The sequence below is a fragment of the Hypomesus transpacificus genome, chromosome 9, assembly GCF_021917145.1.
Source record: "Hypomesus transpacificus isolate Combined female chromosome 9, fHypTra1, whole genome shotgun sequence".
Taxonomy (NCBI): domain Eukaryota; kingdom Metazoa; phylum Chordata; class Actinopteri; order Osmeriformes; family Osmeridae; genus Hypomesus; species Hypomesus transpacificus.
In genome coordinates this window covers 4,792,492-4,810,369 of record NC_061068.1, presented here as the reverse complement: position 1 = coordinate 4,810,369, position 17,878 = coordinate 4,792,492, and the positions used below count along the sequence as shown (strand labels likewise).

The 17,878-nt window shown below is 46.9% G+C and overlaps 1 protein-coding gene across 1 annotated transcript in view; it reads right to left on the bottom strand.

The window, feature by feature from the left end:
• ptprga (protein tyrosine phosphatase receptor type Ga) overlaps positions 1–17,878 on the bottom strand; it is a 144,897-nt gene that overhangs the window by 55,108 nt on the left and 71,911 nt on the right. The window lies entirely within an intron of this gene.

Sequence of the window (17,878 nt, the reverse complement as noted above, 5' to 3'; positions counted from 1 at the left end):
TGAAGGCGTGTGGATATCGTTTCTGTTGTTCAGCCTGAACTCAGTAACGCCTCGTCAGAAAGAGGAGGGGGTGAGGGGTAAGTGGAGGGCAGTGTGCGTGGAGATGAGCTCTATCTCTGATGCAGGCAGGTGCTGCGTCTGTGCAGCGTGGCAGAGCCCAGGGTCAGAGCGTACACTCGCTGTAGCACTGAGTCAGAGAGACGGGATGAAATGTCACCACCATCACCCTGCACCTCACACTCCATGGGGGGGAGGGGGGGGGGGGGGGGGGGGGTTAGGGGGCGTAGGAGCTGTAGTTGCTCACGCTTCTTGATACAGACGCGAGGCCAACCCGGGAGACTGTCCGCAGAGTGAGGTCGTGGTCACCTGACCGACAAGCCACCAAGACACGACGGTACAGTGGGCGACTTTGTCAGGTCAACTGAAGCTTTACACTCCAGTGGAGAGGAAATGATTTGTGGCTAACACCCCAAGACACCACTCATAGAGGAAAACAAACACCTGGAAAAAAAAACCCAGCTCAAGTCCTCAACAGCACAACAAACACATGCACACCGGACTCCCACGGAATCAGCCAACAACGTTTGACCCGAAATCCAAATGCGTCTAAAACGGGATACCTTTACGGTTTACGGTTGATGTATGCAAATCTCAGATTTTCTCCTCTTTGTCCTTTTCACCTTGTCACCTTGCCTTCTCCTCTAAATAGGACGTCCTTCAGCGGCAGAGCCTGCCGACTTCCCTCCGTGGAACTGGGAGGAGCTGGTCGTTTCCCCCATCTCCTCACACTGGGGCTAAAGTGCAGGCCTAATTGAAAGCAATACCCAGCTCTCGGGTTTTAAAATGAATTTGTCTATGATTACTCATGCCCTGCGTGTGTCCGGAGCGTTTGGTAATGTCTATTTCATTGAATTAGGAAGCATCCTCTCATCCTAGCCCCCCATCCTTACCTTCGGGCGGGTATCGATTAGAGAGGTCTGGATTGCATCTAGCAGAGCAAGGGCTCCAGCTTCAGGCTGCCATGTCTGGTAATGAATGCAGTGGAGGGCCAGTGTGAGGCCATTAGTCATTGGTTTAATGCAGCTAATGTGTGCAGAGAGCTGGGGTACGGAGAGGTGAGCCAAAGCGTGCAAGCAGAGTACCTTTATGTGAATGAGAAAACCAATAACCGCAGACTCACCTATTCCGATGCATGATCGGCACCTTAGACTCCAAGACATCAAAACCTTAAAACGTTATTATTGCCTTTTTTTTAAGAAAGCCTCCAGGGCAAATAAATCAACAAACGGTTATACAGTACTGTAGAAACATATTGAAGATAGAGCATGTATGTATGCACAGAGTTTCAGTTAGCTCACACAGTGCTAAATTATAGAAGCTAGCCGGAGGCGGCACTCTCTCCTTTAGTGTTCCCATGTGCATTCACCTCTGCTTCCTCCTGAGTGGGACTAAGTCCAGCCGGCCACCTGGTGTCACATCAACATTTCTCCCCCCTCTGACCCTGCGCAGCAGAATCGATATATTGCAATTTCCCGCGGTTCACTTAAGGGAGCCATCGGGGTGGAAGACTGTCACCCTGTTCCTGCAAACGAGGGCTAACGACGCTAACAACACGCTGCCGATTAGCGAGCGCGGCAGGGGCTGGGGTGCTGATGGGCTTGCGATGCTGGAGCTGAAAGGAGGTGGCTTGTGACGCCTCATCACCATGCTCATCGCCTCATCACCTCTCCTCTCTTTCATGGGGAAAAGATGGTTTGTTTGCGAATCAACCTTTGAGAATTCATTCTGACTGGATACACACCGAGCTCACATTGTTGAATTCATTGAAATAAATGACTGTGGCCTGCTGAAATCACGATTGTGCAGTCTATTTGTAGGCCTACTGTATGCACTAACAGGAGAATACATCCATTGTTGTATTGTTTTAAGACTGACTAGCCTTAGAGCCAATCACATGTTAGTGACCTGACAAGACGGAGTCAAAATTGAGTTGCGTCTTCCTTTCCACATACTATTTTTCTGTTTTCCACAGCCAATTGTGCGCGAATCTCAGGAGAGCGTGTGCATTTATATCGGTGAATTATTAACACAGTAAATACACCTTTACGTGCTCTTGGCCTCAAGGGAGTGCAAGGCTTTTCAGTCAATTAGGAGCTATTTCTTCAACAGCCACTGTGCTTAAGACCTTGTGAAAAGCCTGGCACATTCCAATTTGCTGCATAAACAAAACCCTGATTGTGTGTTGAGGCTGACTAAAGAGTACAATTATGGAACGCTCGCCCAAAGACAGAGTTGTTACACAAACATAAACACACCTTAGGGGAAATGTGTTTTTTTTAGGAATCTGACATTTTCGGAGGACATTAACCAAACCAGCAAATGGTCTGGAGGAAAGAAAATATAACTAACAGCACCTAAAAAGGAAACTGCAACATCAATAATTGACGTTGTAACTTAAAAAATGTGTCTGAAAATGACAGGGGGACTTTTCAATGCTGCCCTTACCGGCGAATCCCGTTAGATTCTCCAACCCTCTTTTCCGGATGCTCTAAGGTCCTCTCCCAGGGCCACAATTCCATCAAGATTAGGGGGAAATGACAGAAATCAATGTGCTGAGAAGCCTGCTGGTATTTCAGGGATCTTGGCTTTTCCAGTAGAGTCACTCAAGGTATTATGTGTAATCTCCCAGTACAGCTATCCCTCTCAATCCCCCCTCCACCGGCACAGACCCAGGTACTGCTGCACCCTCTCTGTCAGTGAACAATCACCATAAAATGTTCCGGTTTCTTCCTTCAGTCAGGATTGAGCACATCCCCCTAGAAGTGTACTATGCACAAGTAGAGGACAGATGGACGGAAGAGTAATAAGAGGAGAGAGAAGGTAAAGTGAAAAGAGAAGAGAGGGAGAAGGGGGGATGGGTGACTGAGGGTCGCCAGGAATATAATTGGCTCTGAGCATTAACAGAAAGACAGTCTTAATTTTACTATAAGTCTCCATACTGTATGTCCTAATCACCACCCAGTTATTTCTGTATCGCTATAAGCAGCTAGTTATTAGGCAATAAGCAGCGGCAATACATCAGCGTATAGCCAGAAAAAATTGCTAATATGCAATAACCATTGGCAGTGTTCTGTCCAAAAACCCAGAGCTCCCCACGGCTCCAGTAGGTAAACCAGGGAGAGGCAGCAGTAGAATCACTAGCCAAGGACAATGACACAAAATCAGCAGGGTAATTAAAAACATACGTTTGACGTCCCTCCAAAAAAAAAAAGCCCAGGAATTATTGAGAATTTCAATCCCTGCTGGGCCAGTGTAACTGTGGAGCATGTCAACAGTGTTCAGGCAGAAGTCTCTCAACACCTCGGCTGCATGCCTCTCACCTCCTTCACACATCTCACAGCAACTAATCATTGACACGGGGCTACTGTATGTCCTTGAATCATTCAATTAAGGGGCGGATTTAACAATGCAAGTCTCACCTTGTGGTGGAGAGCGGAGATGGAACGGGCTAAAGCCATCTCTCCTGACGGCAAAATGAGCCTGATCCAGCCTGTAGCTGCCTCCAAACCCTCTCTCCTCACCTTGAGTGGATGGGCCCTCCCTTTCCTCTTCCACTGGGATGTGTTAGTCAGTCCAGAGGACATAACACAGTCAAATGGGATGTCTGTCTGACTGCCATGTCACTCAGACGTAATTAGGTGAGCCAGGTGTGCATGTGTGAGAGAGAGGAAGACAGAGATAGAATGTGTGTGTGTGTGGGTGGGTGAGAGAGTGTGTGTGTGTGTGTGTGTGTGTGTGTGTGTGTGTGAGTGGGTGGGTGGGTGTGTGTGTGTGGGATGGAGGGAGGGAGATAGTAGGGTATATGTGTGTATGAGAGTGTGCGTGTGGACATGTGAGTATGTTTATGTAAAAGCAATTAGAATTTAAAAATAATTAGAGATACACAGAGAGAGAAAGAGACAGAGAGAGAGAGAGACAGAGGGAGGGAGAGAGACAGAGAGAGAGACAGAGGGAGGGAAGGAGAGAGACCGAAATGCGTGTGTGTGTTTGTTCAGTTAAGCGCCAGCAGGCCCCTGGCCATTGGCGTCTTTCTGTGACAAGGCCCTTCAGCGTGTGAAGACACTGTCAAAGCCTGTTTCACAGCTGTCCCTGCACTACACAAACATACTTATAGATTTAAAACACACACACACAATCGTGAGTGCACACACATGGTGGCACACACAGACCGGATATTCAGAGATTTAATGTCCTCTTCTTTGTCACAAAACATTTTCAAGCTTATCTTTCAAGAGAAATGTCTGACACAAACACACACATGCACACTATGCACACACACACATGGCACAAATACATACAGTTACTTCATACAGGCCCATGTAACCTTCCCCCTGTCAATCTCCTTTCAACAACGATCGTCTTCAAAACCATAGTCCTAAACACGCCCCTCGACTGAGGATGAACAGATTGAAAAACAAACCCAAACACACACACACACACACCCAGAAGCGCGAACACACACGCACACATACACTAGGGTGGACACACACACACACGCAAAGATCACACTTCCTTCAGACTGTGTTATTTTCAACACCCCTTTTACACCCCCCTTACCCCTCTGGCCAGACCTGTCTCTTAGATACATCTCTCAAGGACAAACGGACCCACACAGCCTGAGGCCAAACAACACGAGGAAACAACAAGGATTGACTCCCTCTAGATTTGTTCTCTCTACTCCACCACTCTGGAGGACTCAAAACAGTCCAAATGCATCAATCAACACTTGTAAAGGCTTCCAGTTCTCATCCATGATTGTGGATGCTAATAATCAATGAATGAAAGCATCACTGTAACGACTTCCTCAAATGTCTTCAGTATCTGAATTTAAAATGTGTGTCATCTATCCAGACTGCTCAATATTCTGAGCTTGGGACTGGGGCTGAGGCTGAGGCTGGGGCTGGGGCTGGGTTTTAGACTAAGAAAATAAGGGATAAAATGGGAAGAAAATACAGAAAGAAAAGCTAAAAAGAAAATAAAGTAGAGAAGCTAAAAGCGTCAGAAACGCTAATACCAAAAGACGAGAAGACAAAAGAGACAAAATGAAAAGGAAAGTAAAGAACATAAAAAAAAATAGAAAAAAGATGACGTGAGGAAAGAGTGAAAGGGGAGGGGGAAAGAAAAGCGTAGAAGAGTGGAGAGAACAAGAGTGGGATGTTGAGAGGGAACCAAACATTGTTGCTGCTAGCGATGCTATTCTTGTTTTTCTGTGGTTGTCTCATGTTCTTGTGGGTAAATACTGAATGAGTCATTTAATGAATAGAACTTCTCTCTGCAATATTCACTGTTCAAGGAGAAGTGTCGTTTATCTGCTGAAGCTTCCTGTCACTGTGTTTGATTCGGGCTGCTTTTTATCGTCTCTGTACGGTCATATATAGTTCAAATATTTTCTAAGGATATGTACAGGTCCATGTTTTATTTTTGCTAGCCATCAAATGATGTTTCTATGTTTATAAAATCATAAGGATGGTGTTGACGATGAGGATAGCAATTCAGATAAGGATGACCGTGAAGATAATAACAGTGATCACGATGTTGAATATGGGGAAGAAGGTTAATAAAATCAGAAGGACACTTCTCATTAGTGTTCCATTTATGTGTGATTGCATTGTGGTTGGTTGTTAATATTGACAGTCCATTATCTTGTTTAGATTGGTAAATAAAGAGTACCATTACGTCTGGGAAGCACCGAAGGACACTCTCTCTGGTGCAAGCCCCAGCCTTGCCTCAGATCTGCACCTTGACATGGCTCTCTCTGCCCCTATCTGCCCCTCTCCGCCCCTCTCTGCCCCTCTCTGCCTCTCTCTGCTACTCTCTGCCTCTCTCTGCCTCTCTCTGCCCCTCTCTGCCTCTCTCTGCCCCTCTCTGCCTCTCTCTGCCCCTCTCTGCCTCTCTGCCCCTCTCTGCCTCTCTCTGCCCCTCTCTGCCCCTCTCTGCCTCTCTCTGCCCCTCTCTGCCTCTCTCTGCCTCTCTCTGCCCCTCTCTGCCCCTCTCTGCCTCTCTCTGCCACTCTCTGCCTCTCTCTGCCCCTATCTGCCCCTCTCTGTCTCTCTCTGCCCCTCTCTGCCTCTCTTTGCCTCTCTCTGCGTCTCTCTGCCTCTCTCTGCCTCTCTGATATGAGTGCTGATAAGCCTCTACTGCATGACGGGAGAAAGGCATTCTGGGAGGCAGGAATCGAACAGAAGGTCACGCTACTGACATCACACACACAGAGAGACAGGTCAGACAAAAGGCCATGGCAAAGAACTCTGGGTACCTGTGATCTGTCCGCTGGCAGCCCAGCACGAGAGGCTGACCTTCCTATCTGTCTCGGCAACATCTGCTCTGTGTGTGTCTGGATGTGTGTGTGTGTGTGTGTGTTTGTATGTGGGTGTGTGCCGGTATATGCATGTACATTTACATGTGTGTGGGCTGTTTCAGGCATGAGGGATTATGTGCATTGTCAAAATAAAACCTCAGGGCTTTTTCATAGCATCAAATCTGTTTGTCCTTGTTCGTGATTACATTGAAAAGTATTCCAGTATTGTGGTTTTTGTATCGTTCCACATTGTTTCAGTATTTGGTTTGCTGTGGTTGAAGGATGATGAAATCCCCTTGAGGAAAAAAGGGAGAAATCTACTTGTAGCAATACTTCAAAGGGTTTAACTGAGTTCCAAGAGGCTGATGAAACAGGGGACAGGAGGGAGGTGGGCAACATGACAACAAACCTCCGGCCCATCGTGGCCAAGGCAAGACCACACATCTACAATAACACACACAGAGATCTAAAGTTTGGGGTGATTTAAAGTCATCGCCGCTTTGATACCCTCCACGATGCTACAACATACTGCACTGCACCATGCTACGCCTCCCATACTGCAGTTTACAGTCGTACCTGTCCATGAAATGACACCGTATGGCTGTGCAGCCTGTGTGGATACCATCAGATTACAACAGAGCTGCATATTAATAGCAGGAAATTGGCAGAATCTAATCAGAGAGAATAACACTCATCACTGGATGTTAAAATCCGCCAGTAATTGGTGTAAGTGAGCCTCCATTGCTCCACCCTTTCATCTCATCTCTGTCGTACATTATCTGTTATTTCTCTCTTTCTCTCTTTATTTATCAAATTAGCCTGCTTTCCCCATAGCAACCACACATCTTCCAATCATCTGAGCTCCCCGGTTTCATCTTGCAACTCTTGCAATTTGGTTAGAACTCCAGAAGGGGCTTCTAAATCATGTTGATGTCATGTTTCTGCCTGATTCCTGAGCCAAAGAGAGGCCTGACAAAGTGCTCTACGGTTGGGCTGAGGGGATGAAGACATGAGAGATAATGGCTCATCTGTCAAGGAGACACCTTTTGTTGTCTCACCTGGCGCCTTAACAAAGGACAAACATGGAGACTGTAGTAGCCTACTAGCATGCACGTAGAGTAGTCTCACATTTTCTCCATCATGCACACACGCGCTCGCACGCACAGAGACACACAAACGCACTCACACTCTGACGCGCTAAAACACAATCACACCGGCCGCAGTTCCTCTTTCCAACCTCTTCAAATATCACTTTAAATCTGGCTTGTCTCCTCTCATTCCTCAACCTGTCCTTTCCTGAAGGCGTGGGAGAGGGGGGAGGTGTAGGAGGAGATGTGGGGAAGGAGCGCTGGAGAAAGGGCAGGAGCAGTCACAATGGCCCCCCCTCTGGCTCCCTCCTGTTGGGGCCTCCTTGGCCCTCTCTCTGGGGAGTCCTCACCCTCTTTTTCCAGCCCGGGTCCTAATCGGAGCCGTCAGTGCACCCCTATCAGCTAGTCACACAGAGAGCAGAGGAGAGAGAGAGCTCTGGCCAGTTGTCCCCATTGATTCTAAGTGATTCTAATTAAAAGATACAAGCTGCTTTAGATTCCAAAGTCATTCCGTTCTGGCCAGTCCTACTGCTCCTCCTCCAGCTCCCGCTGCTCTGTAAGCGTCGCTTGATATTCCAGGGCGGCTGTTGTGTTCCTCTGGACAGGCTGAGAGGCAGCCTGTTGTTTTTTCTCTCCCCCGCTATGCTGAGCTTTGTATCGATGACGGGAATAAATCCATCCAAGGGCAGAGCTTCCAACCCCATCTGCCTGCTAAGGCTGGAATGAGCCCTCTAAGCCTGGGCCTCCATTACTGCTCCTGGTGCTCACCACCCCCCCCCCCCCCCCCCCCCCCCCCCCCCCCCCCCACCAGGAGACCTCTACACCACTGATGACAGTCAATAGTCCTCGTCCATGCTAACTGTGACCTCTGCTCATGTGGCAGGACAGTGTGTGTGTGTGTGTATGTGAATGTCTGTGTGTGTGCAGGTGCGTGTTTATGTGAGTCTCCTGGACCTGTGTGCGTGTGAGCATGTGTGTGGTGTGAGCGTGTGTGTGTATGTGTGTGTGTGTGCGCGCGTGTTTGAGCGTGCGTGTAAGTCTCCCAGATCTGAGCAGGTGGGTTATGAGTCACAAAGTTAATTATAGCCGCATACAAAAAAAAAGGTGGGCAGTTCATTAACTGGAGCGTGATTTCAATATCAGAATGGGCTGAGGTTATTACATCGTGACCAACCTCTTAGGCAGGGCTTACAAACCAGGCTCATGGAATATTCACCTCTACTCTCCTCGTATGATGCAAGATGTCTCTATCACCTGCTTGTGAATATTACACAGTGGGCATCATATATTTAGTAAAAAGTTAAACGACACAATTCCTCACTTGCTTGTTAAAACTACGTGGATCTAAAGCTCATGATCATTCCATGAGTGAGGAGGGCTCGTCTAAGCCTGTGCTGGTGGGTAAAAGGACAGATTGAGACGTGATAAATGAGGGCAGGAAGACTGCCCCTAAAATGGCCCATAAGCTGACTTCATTGATTTTTGGCCCAAGTGAATGCTCTCCAGAGATAACACAGTTATTACCTGTGTCAAACAGGTCTTCAACCAAAACTCCCCATCTTCATTCCTCAACGCCAGAGCCTAGTTACCTGGATCATGTACGGATGGTGTGTCGGGGCTCAATATGGTTCAAGTAAGATTAATGGAATGCCAACGGCAAACGGTTTGTATTTTCATCACTTAATCCCACGTGACAATCACTTTGTGAAACAAAGAAGGGCAAGGGAGATGAATTTGAGTGGTCAGAAGCAATGACTGAAATGAACATGATTACAGATGCGCGTAGTGACATTTTACAGTTGACACAATATGGCTGGTATTTCCAACGTATATCCACTTTGCCTTCATTCATATTTAACTATTTCCATATGGCGGATCCGTGGAGAGGAAATGAGATCAGGAATAGTTAACCTCTGAGAGGAAATAGATGTGAAGACAGTGAGCGAAACAGACAACAGGAAGGAAACAAACAAATGAAGAAACTGCAGTCGTTCACACTGTTGTTAAAGCACCTCTCAGTACACTACGCACACAAGCAGACACATCAATTCAATTCTCATATTCCATTTAATTTCACTCATGCCGAGACAGCCGACGAGGCACTTCCTGTCTTCCCGTTTGAGACAAAAAGCACTTCCTCTAGCATTAACCTACCAGAACATTCCACTGAGCCATTCTTGCAACTCCATCAACACAGCACTGCATCCTTCCCTATCCACACAACCTTTACCCCCCCAGCACACATTCCATAAATCAACACCAGTAGCAAACAATGTTACAATCATCTAATAATGGATTGCACCTTTCACTAGGGGATGCGCAATCCATTAAAATTCAATTTAGCTCTGCACTTATTTCTCCAAACAAGTAAAAGTGCCAGTCATCATTTTGTGCGGGGAGCGACTTGGGCACTCCCGGGCCTTGGAGATTGATGAGAGGAGAGATTAACACTTCATTTTCGACGCCACTGGAGATACCATGACCGTAATGAGATAAATGGACTGAGGAGAGAGTCAGAACGAGGGGAAAAGAAAAAGAGAGAGAGAGAGAGCAAAAGGCCAAAGGACTGTGAGGTGTGATTCAGTGAGGTGGACCTCAGACTGGTTTTGAGGCCTAGGGGCATGAACCAAACAGAAAGAGAGAGAGAGGAAGAAAGAGAGCAAGACAGGTACATCCATTACAAGCGAATCACGTTGAAGTCTCCGCGTCATTTATCAGTGCTAACACTTCCCTAGCATTCCAGAGGGTTTCTGTCAGTGCTCCTGGCCCACGTCACCTAGCTAACTTGCCAAGGCTAGTCTGACTGACGGCTCACCTAATCCGCTAAATACCACCAAATACCAGAAACTGCAGATGGGATTTCACATAAATCAAGGTTCATACATTTGTTCTGGTGTGGACATGATATATTCTGTTACTGCAGCATATAGAGGAATATGTGTGTCTGCCCTTTATAGCTGCTGTGGCTCGTCACATGTTTCCTTTAAGTGTCTGTGGGTGTGGCACTCATTTAGTCTGAAATGCCAAAAGGTACGCCCTGCGGGGGGCTAAACGGGGGTGCGGCGTTAAATACCGCCCCCACATAATTACTATGGGGGTAGTGTTGCATTCAAGTAGGTCCCCTTCCTTTTCTTTATGGTGTGAAACAGGGCCTTTATGAAGCAGCCCTCCATCTCCTGCAGGATACTGACATTCAAAACACCATACGTCATTCCTATGGACTAGACGGTTAGTGGTGTAAGTACCTCGCTTCTCCTCGATGTATCACATGGGCCCAGAGGGATGCTCTGACAACGCGCAACTAGCAAACACATTTTGAGGTATTTTTTTTTAAAGCCACAACGACGAAGCATCCAAATCAATTCTTGCCAACTGTTTGAACTAGCATGTCAGAGCTTGTGCTATGCGCTTCTGGGAGACGCAGTGTTGGGTGTGCTGAGAAAAACATGGGATGAGACTCAAAAGACACAAGGATGCTGGGTGGGCTGGGAGTTCTGCAGCACATACACTATGTCCAACCCTGTTCCTGAAGAGCTCCCATCCTGTAGGTTTCCAGTTCAACCCCTTATCCAGCGCACCTGATTCTAATCATGACCTGGTTGACAAACTGAATCACGTATGGGGTTGGAGTGAAGACCTACAGAGAAGGATCTCCAGGAGCGGGAATGGATAGCCCGGCAGTACAGTCATGTGTTGATGTCTGCAGCCGCACTGAACGTGTGTTTACAAAAACACACCACTTCATTGTTCTTCTTCGCTTTCTCTGTTACAGAGAGATGAGAGACTTCACTTATGTATTTGGCACACTTATGGTAATTAACCTCTCATGGGAATAAGGAAGTGCTCGAGGGGAGGATGAAATGATGAAGGGAAGAGACAAAGAAAGCCAGAAGAAAAGGTGGGGGTGGAGGAGAGCGGGAAAAAAGAGAGGGAGACTACGGCTGAGGGATTTGAGCTACAAATGAAGCTTGACTGTCAGGTAAAAAGTGCTTCGGGTCCTTTGTGTTGTCAGTGTGTCTGCGGGACAGATCTGACAACACAAAGGCAGCCAGGCCAACCGTCAGGTGGACGCGACGCTCCAATGCCAGGACCTCAAATGCCACATCCATAATCTGCCTGCCAATTCTCATCAAATTCACCTCCCTGTCTCTGTCTGACATGCTCCTCCCTCTGACAGGACAACCTCGGCATCAGTCCACCAACTAGCCAGCTCAAAGATAATGTTCTTGTCACTTTCCAGCTTTTCATGAAGCTTCCCCTTGAAGGGATTGCAGAGGAGGGTTAACTCCTGCTAACCTTCCCAGCTTTGCTTCTTTGAAGTTTCTTATTTTCCCTTGAAGGCTATGTTTAAGACAAGTTAAGAATATCATGCATATACATTCATTAAAGATGTGGAGAAAAAAGCAATTGTGCATTTTTCTGTAACTATAGAGTCTCTGATATGGTAATGAAGAGGCTTGGTGAGGTCTGATAACACACTGTTTATAGCAGTGAGTCTCCCTCCTGCTGTCTTTGTCTTATATATGATATACACATTCAAATAAATGATATGAGACAGAAAGAAAGACAGAAAGAATCTGAAGGTGGAACACAATGACTGACACAGTTACCGACAGTGTGAACAAAGGAACCAGATAGTCGGAGATGCACCGTCTCCTTTCATTCTCTATTCATTCGGACAGTGATGCCCTCCACTCCCTTCCACCCCCCCCTGCTCCCCAAGCCTGCCTGTCCCCCGTTAGGTCAGACTGTACCGCTACTCACTGCTAAATGGAGTCCTTTGCGTCCCTCTGACCCTGGGCAGGAATCCCATTTGGAGAGTCAGGGCCCAGTAAGAGGGAGGCAGACACCTTCATTATGTCTCCGTCACAGTGGCTAGGGCTAGCTCCACTTTAGGAAACACAGGACGCTGCCGACACATCCACATCCACACACAGACACACCCACACACAGACACACCCGCACACACACATCCAGACCCACACACAGACACACCCACACACAGACACACCCACATCCACACACATCCACACACAGACACACCCACACACAGACACACCCACACACAGACACATCCACACACATCCACACCCACGCACACACATCCAGACCCACACACAGACACACCCACACACAGACACACCCACATCCATACACATCCACACACAGACACATCCACACACAGACACATCCACACACAGACACACCCACATCCACACACATCCACACACATCCACACACAGACACACCCACATCCACACCCACGCACACACATCCAGACCCACACACAGACACACCCACACACAGACACACACATCCAGACCCACATCCACACACATCCACACACATCCAGACCCACACACAGACACACCCACATGCACACACATCCACACGCAGACACATCCACACACAGACACATCCACACACAGACACATCCACACACAGACACACCCACATCCACACACATCCACACACATCCACACACAGACACACCCACATCCACACCCACGCACACACATCCAGACCCACACACAGACACACCCACACACAGACACACACATCCAGACCCACATCCACACACATCCACACACATCCAGACCCACACACAGACACACCCACATGCACACACATCCACACACAGACACATCCACACACAGACACATCCACACACAGACACATCCAGACCCACACACACCCACACACAGACACATCCACACACAGACACATCCACACACAGACACACCCACATCCACACACATCCAGACCCACACACAGACACACCCACATCCACACACATCCAGACCCACACACAGACACACCCACACACAGACACACCCACATCCACACACATCCAGACCCACACACAGACACACCCACACACAGACACACCCACATCCACACACATCCAGACCAACACAAAGACACATCCACACACAGACACATCCACACACAGACACACCCACATCCACACACATACAGACACATCCAGACCCACGCACAGACACACCCACACACAGACACACCCACATCCACACACATCCAGACACATCCAGACCCACACACAGACACATCCACACACAGACACATCCACACACAGACACACCCACATCCACACACAGACATAGACATCAACACACACGGACACATCCATACACGCATACACACACACACACACACACACACATACATACATTCACACACACGTAGGCACAAGCACGCACTTGTACACATGCACACACGCACACAATGGAAGGCATAAACACACAGACACACACGTCAAGGCTCGCATGCACACACACCAACCCAGAGCTCCAGCTCTTTCTCATCTCCAGACCTCGCTTAATTAATTTTCTGCTTGGCAATTCTTTAGCCATGATGACAGGATCCCAGACGCTAGAAACACGGGAGGATACCCCCCAAAACACACACACCACCACACACACACACGCACACACCCACACACAAACACCCACACGCACACAAGTGCGAGCACACACACATTCTTTTACACCTTCTCTGAGGCGTGACAGCAATTCAGAACAGAAAATGGAAGACAGGGAAAGCTATGCGTCTTGCATCTTGTGGGGGATGTATGTTTATAGTGGGCTATGGTTGATGGATGTCAAAGTGTCCTTGTACAGTACATTTATTTAAGCAGAATGACAGAACGTGACAACCTCAAGACTGGGGGAAGTTTGCGAAAAGGAAAACATCCACTACTCACAGAATCGATGAGTTTTTATGAGAAACCTCTCACTCCAAAAAGGCGTTGAGTTGAAGGTCAACAGCTGCATGCGGCTGTTTCACCTCCTTTGAGTATCACTGTAACACGTGTCAGATGTAAAAGTATGACTAAGCTTCGACATTCTGCATCCAAAGGATCCAGGATGCACCAAGAAAAATGTATTTTACACACAAGGTAAAAGTACAGACATACCTGTACTTGCTTGATGTGTAACTTTGACTCTTTTAGGTCCTGAGTTAGGAATCAACTGCTCTGTGAAGGATTGTTGGTGAGTTTACTAGCCTTGTCTCCCAGAACTTACTAGGTATCAGAATACATATTTATTATGTATTTCAATGCCAAAAAAGGCCATAAAGCATTCACTTCCTAAAGCACATTTCCTACCTAATTCACAAGAAAGATCTAGAAATGAATGTGAATTTGTGAAGTCCATCCATCAGTCCCATAATGCTTTGTGTCGAGGTGTGAGGGGTAAGAACACAGGAAGTAGGAGGGGCTCCCAGAAGATCCGTGCTGTGACCGTGACTGTGTCACGCCTAATTAGCTCTCATGGTGATGGGTTTAATTAAGCATGCTCTCGTGTTCTGACCAGACAGGGGATGGAAAAAGGGAGAAAGATAGGAGGATGGAGAGAGAGAAAGAGAGAGGAGAGAGAGAGAGAGAGAGAGAGAGAGAGAGAGAGAGAGAGAGAGAGAGAAAGAGATAGAGAGACAGAGAGAGAGAGAGAGAGAGAGAGGGGGGGGGGGATATAAAGAGAGAAACATTTGCATATTTCTCAACACCTCTATCGTAAACTCCTTTTGTGGAAAGCATCATATAAAAACCCTTTTGGAATCACACGTTGGATCCCATAATCAAAACAAACCCTATATTTACTCCATCCCCAGTCCCTGTCTCGTGCTTCTACTTCTTTTATTAGACGTACACACTTGGTGAGGTAGGGTATTGATTGGAATCAATTATTCCCCCATTTACCTAATGGGTTCAGTCAACATCTGCGTCCAAGTGGTTGGCTGTGCCTGATTGGTTGTGTGTTGATAGATAACTGTGCTGATGCTGGTAACTGAGGCAGCTGCTGCTTTGGTATGTCTGGACCAGGTGTCATCGAGTCAGGCTACAAAAACAACAATCCGATCTTTCCAAAGCAGGAGGGATCTGTACTGTATAAAGGGGATCAGACTGAGAAAGTGCTCCTGTATATAACAGAATACCTTGCCAGAGAAAAGAGGAGATGGACTAGAGGAGAGAGAGAGAGAGAGAGACTGATTAAGTGCTAAATGCTCTGAATAATTTAGCATGATGTGGCAATTTAATGAGGTGAGTCGTGGACCGATCATCAAGTGGGCAGATTGTCACAGGGTGCCCCGCCCCCTCAAGCAGCCAAACCTGGCAAGCAACACACACATCTACCCGGTCATAACAAAGTTTTATACAAAACACACACGCGCTCTCAATAATTCAGATGCACAGGTACAAAGTACAAAACTAGCTCCTGGTTTCGTCCTTGACAGAGATACCCTTGTTTTTCAAAGCGGCACGTTTGTGTAATTATGGGTGTGTGTGTGTGTGGTGTAAGCGTGTGTGTATGTGAGGGTGATATCACTCAGGTTTCAATGCGATAGTGGACAGGGCTCAGTGATTTATAGTGAGCATGTGAAGACATCTTTTCTCTTACATAGCTGCTGCTTCTGCAATCTAATCACATAGCCATGAATCTTCAATGACAAACGGCTAACCTGAAAAAGCCCCACTCCTCCAACCGGCTCGTTAAGCCATAAAACAGATTCTTAAATCATCAGAAGGCTGGTTTTAACACGTCTTTTCGTAGGGATGATAAGTAAAACTGAATTCTTTAGAGAATTTTTAAGGGATGTAGATTTCAAAACGTTAGGGAGTGTCTCTTTAGATGTGAGTCCAGATACACAGAAAAGATGAATAATTCCTCCAAAGGAGGACCCCGAGTCCAAAATGGACTCTTCTCATTAACTTCCACTTAAGACCTTGGCTCCACTCAGTGGATCACGCCAAGGGAGAGTCGGGGGGGGGGGGGGGGGGGAAAGTCGGGTAGAAAAGGCTCAATGGCCTTGTGCAGCCATGCTCACAGGGAAATATCACTCAGCCTGACAAAGGCACTAAGTTGACATTAAGGGGTAATTGGGTTGTGCTCATGTGATATCTCAGAAGTGTTAAGTCCGGAAAAGCGAGGTCTGGAGATCAAAGGCGGAGCTGAGAGCGAGGATAATGAACCATAGAAACAGAGATGTATTCATTTGAATTAAAACCCAGCAAAAACAGGCGCCAGATGGAACAGTGAGGGGGAAGAAAGGGAGTGAAGACTGAGAGCATGAGCACATCTCATTGTTTTAAAAATAAACATTCAACAAGTGTCAATGGGGGTTAACATTTGCATTTGAGTCCAGCGCACGGTATTCCGGTATTCCTTTTTCAAGACAAGATAATTTGTATTCACAGCACCGTCGGAAAGAGTAATTACTAAAAAATATAGAACAGGTATTTATTTCCTCAGGCTAAACAACCTGTCTGACTTGTTTGTCTTTGTTTGGAAAGATAAAAGTATCGTCACATCCCGTCAGTCTTGTCGTGGGGAATTAGTTTGGGGGACACTGAGTAAGGCTGTCAATGACAAGAGGTTTGTGTCCCACATTCTCAAACGAGCACTGCAGATACGGTAGGAAAACAGGACTTAAGTAGAGGTTTCAGGGATGACGTGAGGATAATCAAACTGTTTACTTGAAGCTACGTCTGTCCTGAGCCCCCCCATCACTCCCCCCACCAATCCCCTTTCCTCCTGGAGCCTTTAAAACACAGTAATGATGACAGTGCAGATGATGAACCTACCTGTAGTGCAGAGACAGGGAAGAAGCAGCAGCACATGTAAATCAAAGCAGAGAGAAAGGGACTCGTTAGGACACAGGCCAGGCTTAACAAGTGCAGGGCAGTGAATATACTACAGTACTGTTGGTAAAACATTTAAAAACATTTGTAATTAACAAATAATCTGAAACACACACACATAAAACACTCAGAATGAGATATTTTGCAACATTGCTGATATTGGACACCAGAATGGATGGATCACTGGGTTTTTGGATAGTCTCAGAAAAACATTTTGCTTAGTGTCCTCCATCAACCATATCTAAATACAGTCTTTTTCCAGGGTGTTTCTGAAGAAACAATTGCTGCCACTTCACTAGAAAGAAAGCAATACTTTGTTTGCATGTGTTCCACCCAAGGGCAAATCCATGATCTGTTACTCCAGACGACAGCAGTGATTGCCGATGCTGTTGAATGAAAGTAATGAATTTTCCATTTCAAAGAACCGTTACCGCTTAGAAGGCCTCTAATGTAGACCACTCTACGCAGGCAAAGGGATCAGCATTCAGGTGACTCACTTTCCAAACACGTCTTATAAGCTGTGAATAAAACACTGCCCTACGAATTAGCACTGTAGATGAAGCACCTTGAACTGCTAGAACATGCAGAGTAAACATCCTGTACATCCTGAAGAAAGAGAGGAAGTTGTAGATAAGCACAGGAAATGCCGTGGTCTACTCTACTCCTCTGGGGCTTACAGCCGACCCTCAAAGGGTGGCATGACTTCAAAAGGCTCAAATTGAACACGAGGGGATGCGTGGCTGACTACTGGTTGTCTGTGTGGATACTGAT